Raw genomic sequence first — 5,096 nt, forward strand, 5'->3', positions numbered from 1 at the left:
ACACACACACACACACACACACACACACACACACACACACACAGCAGCTTGGTTATAATAGAAACTGCACTCAAAGGAAATTTTCTTTTTCCTTTCTTGAGGCAGTTAAGACACAACATTTCTGATGTCTATGTGCCATGTGAAGGGAAAATTATCATTGTTATACATCCACATGAAATGGTATCTTACTATCTAACGGTAAAGACATAATATGTCATCACATGTGAAGACTGGGGATCTGGCAGGGTCACACACTGAAAGACTAGATTCTTTTTGAAAAATGTAACAAAACTTGCTAGCTACCGCTAGCGTTAGCTGGTAACTTAAGGGTAAGTTTGCTGATTTTCAGTTCTGTTCCGGTTCCCAACCCAACTCCCCATGGACTGAGCCACCGCCACCCCACATACAATAATACAACCTTATTTTTCACAAAACTGTCTTTGTTTAAAAATAACATACAACATCAACAACTACCATGTTGTTAAGCTTCAAATCAACATTTTAAACATAAAAATGGCTTTCTCCTCCAAACAATGACAACTGCATTAATTACTTACTGGATTAATTGATTTCTTTTTTCCTGTCCCGTTGTTGCAGGTATCTGTTAAAAGGACCTCAGCTGCCTCTGTGTCTAAAGTGTAAATCACTTTAGAAACATCATCACAGGACAGCTTTAAAAAAAAACTAAGTCTTCAGTCCCTGATCCCAGCGTCCTCGGCTGCTATCGATGGTCTTTGATGAGGAGTCCTGAGTGATCGCAGCCTGGCTTCACCTCTGTCTCTGTGCTCGCCGCGCCCTGCGGCGGCGTCTAATTTGTTTTCTCACTGAGTAATTAAAAATGCAGCGTGGAAGAGCAGGCTGATCAATGACACCTGGCAGCCACGCGGGGAAAGGATCAGTCCGTCCATTTATCCATCTGAACACCTACTGTCCATTTATCGGTCCATCCACACCTAGCCATACCTCATACAGTCTGTCCTGTCACCTTCACCCACTGCTGACCCCGGAAAAATGGATGGTTCTGTGTGTGTGTGTGTGTGTGCGTGTGCGTGTGCGTGTGCGTGTGTAGATGACATCTGCTATCTGCTCCAGAGGTCAAGGTGATTCAATAGATTGTGCAGGTAAGTGAGTTTATTGGTCTCCAGGGGTTGAGGTTATTCTGGTAAGTCAGGGAGAAAGGTTGAGGTGGTGGTGATGTGGTGATGGGTGGGTGCGGGGGGGTCAGGGAACACAGGACTTTCACCCAGAAGACTGCGGTTTATGTCCTGTGCGTCACTTTAGTTATGTTCCAAACATCCCCCCCCAGAAGCGTTTCCTTAACCCTAACCATGTTGTTTTGTTGCCATAACCTAACTAAGTAGTTTTGGTTGAATTCACAAGTTCAACACGTGTTCCCCGTGTTTAAATTTAAACAGTCACCGTAGTAGAGCGTCCCAGTTTGACTGTATTTTGTATTTTTGTGTAGGTTTTTATTGGTCAAAAATAAAGTTTTTATATATCATCTCACATCTAAAGATCATCGTCATATGTAAAGACTGGCTCGCACATTGCACGACCACAACCACATTTAATTTGAGAAATATGACGAAGCTTTTCTCCTGTTGGATGACGTGCTTCAAAAGGGTTGAAAATCTCCAACTTGGCCTCTTTAGCATTTAGCTTAGCGCGGCGCCTTAGCAACCATAACAAACACCGGCTTTAGCTGTTTGATGCTTCCTGTTTGGTGCTGGAGGCAGCGCACCCATTGACTGACTCAGAGGGAGTTTTGTGACCACCTCAAACTATTGAGACAACGGGAGCGCCCGTCATCATTTAATTCCCATACTGGGGTTACGCTTAGTACAGAAAGAGTCAAATGCAAGGCTCAAAGGAATGCAAATATGCAAATGGATTTATTTGACTGAGGGAGAGGGGAAGTGGGGAGGCAGAAGCCAGGGACCGGGACGCAGAGAGCGGGAAGGTAGGGAAGTCTCGGGGTACTCATGGAAGCGTGGAGGAGTGGAGACAGGCGGAAGCAGTATGTCGTGGGAGGGGGTCTGAGAGGTGAAGCTCACTGACCGGACATGGAAACTGAAATGAGAACAATAGGGTAAGTAAAACATATAACACAGAACACTTGCGGACTCAAAATAGCTTGTGAGAGCGTTTCACCAGGGTGACTGGAGCGACAACCAAGTGAAGACAGGCTGAAGAGCCGGGGTTGAAATACTGTTCTTGATTGCAGGAGGAAGGCAGGTGTGAGCGGCGGGAGCAGGTGATTGTGGAATGAGAATCAAGTGTGCGCGGTCAGCTGGCAACAGCAGGAGGGAGAGGGAGAGAAAAAAAGAAAACAGCAGGGACAAATATGGCAGGCCAACAGAAAAACTCAGATAGAAAAATAGTAAGCAAAACAAAAACTAACGGCCAGCCGGACCCCAACCACGACAACTGGAAATTAGTCTGCAACAGCGGAATTGCTTGAAAAGTCATTTGGTGTAACGTGTGTCCAAAAACATGAATGGATTGTTTTTATTTTATATAGCGCTTTTCTAGTTTTAACGACTACTCAAAGCGCTTTTACATTACAGTGCAGGAACCATTCACACATATTCACACGCTGTGGTCGAGGCTGCCGTACAAGGTGCCACATGCTCATCAGATACACACTCACACACGTTCACACTCGGATGCACAGCATGGGGCAGCATTGACATTGAACTGTCAACCATCCGATTGGCAGGCGACCACTCTACCACTGAGCCACAGCCACACCAAACACACACACGGCTTATGTTGAACGATAGTATACATACTGTCTATGTAGTGCATAGTATGCGATTTTGGATGCAACCACAGTGTTGGTTTATACCTTCACAGTCCTAGAATAGCATTTAGAAAATCCAGTTAGGGAAGTCTTCAGGCAAACGTCATCATCACCACCAGCTGCTAAGTTGGACAGCTCACAGATGGACAGCTACATCCATGAGCCATCATATCAAGGGCTGCAGTGTGTGCATCTGGGGGAGATAGTATGTATGCATCTCTGTGTATGTTTATCATATGTTTGTGTTCATCTGTGTCATTAGTGTAATTAATGATTCATGTAGAAGAAGAGATGACTAACTGTCCCGCGAGCACAGTGATTACATTTGTGTTGATGAACCAGATGCTCCACATGCAGCTAATTATGCACGTTAAATGTGCGATCGGCTAACATGACAGCAAATCTTTAGCGAATCCTTAATTAATTCACTCCTTCCTCAAGTATCTGTAGATAAAATAATCAGATTTCTGACGATTTCTGTCTCCACTTTGTATAGAAATCCAGAATGGATGTTTGAAAGGAAAAGGTTTTATTTGAACTTTTATTTTGAATTTGTTTTTTAACAATTTGTTTTGTATCGTCGCTTCAAAATATCTTTAGTATCCAGTAAAGCAAGTCGTTCCTTCAATGCCAAAATAACTTTAATTCTGTCGGTGTCTTTTCAATTAGAAGCCTGAGGAAGATATTTTCCGCTTCGTGGTCATCCGTTGCCGTTCTGTGTCTTCACCGCTGACATGTAGCCTGACTTCCATCTTCTTGAACTCGCAATTAGCAGAAACCATTTCATCTTAATGCTTCCACTATGCGCAGAAAATGGCCAGCACGTAAGAGGAACACACTGCAGACAGATTAAACAGCGCTGCCTTTGTGATTGAATGGTGGAACATTTTGAATTATGCCTCGGCAGCCATGTAGCCTTCTGATGACCTCTCTTTTCCTTTTCCTTTATTCTCTCACTCAGTCTTTATATTTCACATTACCCCCTTCTCTGGAGTTTTATCTCTGGGATTTGCATGGGTGTAAATAATTAAGACATTATCCGGTGGAAGCTTGTACTAAATCAGAGCCCTTTATCGGAACCCATAGAGGACCTGTTGGACTCTTATTAAAATTGAAACTGAGAATGCAGCTTTGCTCATGATAGATAAAGACAGCCAAGCCATGAACCTAAACTCATTCGTGACCTCAGCATGGACACACAAGTCTAAGACACTTTTTAAAACTGCATTTTTGAAATAAAAAAGCCATCATCATTCAAAGGAAGCTCAGCACAAGTTCATTCAGGAAGACTTCTATGCTTCACACTTCTCTCCCGCTCCCCTAACCTAATTGCATGCATTGCACCTAACTGTGTTTTCATCAGCTGGATGTGGCCGTTAACTCTTTCAGTGAAACTAACCCAAATTTGACACAATCTCGCTTGTTGCAATCAAACCTTATGGGACCTATAATGCACCAAGCGCAATTGACTTTGTACACCGATGCATGTCACATTCCTATTTTGCACCTGACGCACAGCGGGGCTTTTCCCTCCATGGACTCACGTTGGATGGATGGATGGATGGATAGATACTTTATTCATCCTGAAGGACATTTTAGGCATCCAGTAGCAAGACAACCATAACACAACAAACACATAAATCACACATACATAAGAATAAAACTAAAATTAAAAACTAAAATTTAAATTCACTCACAGAAATGCTATGACCATGATAAGGTGGAATACTATTGTAGACTATGTGTAATGATAATGATGCAAAACTGCAAAAGTGAAAAGTGAACAGTGTAGGGATTGAACAGTGCAGTAGATCATGATAAAACAAATTGACTATGACTATAAAATATAAAACATAACCTATAGACTGAATTAAGGAGTGAACTTGCGCTCCCGGGAGCGGTTGAGCAGAAAGAGGAGGCGTGTTCCAACGCAAACGTTCCCTAGTGCTATTTTTCAGTTTCATAAAACAATTCCGCCATAGACCAGGAAAAAACCTAGTCTAAAGTCAGTGGCGCGTTATTCAGGCGCTATGTTAAGGGTGCATGCGTGGTCGTGATGTAGAGTGAACACACCGCGCGTACACTTTGATTCTCTCATCTACACGGACCCAGCAGTTCCCATTATTGCAAACCATACATAAATACAAGGAAAAATATGACCTTGTTTTACATTTCCATGAATTATGGATGTGTTGATGACATAAAAGATGAACTATTAGAGGACTTAAGGCGATGTGAGGTTGAACTGCATGTACCGACGCCACTTAACCCGAACGCCCCAGCAGCAGCAGCA

The sequence above is a fragment of the Etheostoma spectabile genome, chromosome 13 (assembly GCF_008692095.1).
Source record: "Etheostoma spectabile isolate EspeVRDwgs_2016 chromosome 13, UIUC_Espe_1.0, whole genome shotgun sequence".
Classification (NCBI taxonomy): domain Eukaryota; kingdom Metazoa; phylum Chordata; class Actinopteri; order Perciformes; family Percidae; genus Etheostoma; species Etheostoma spectabile.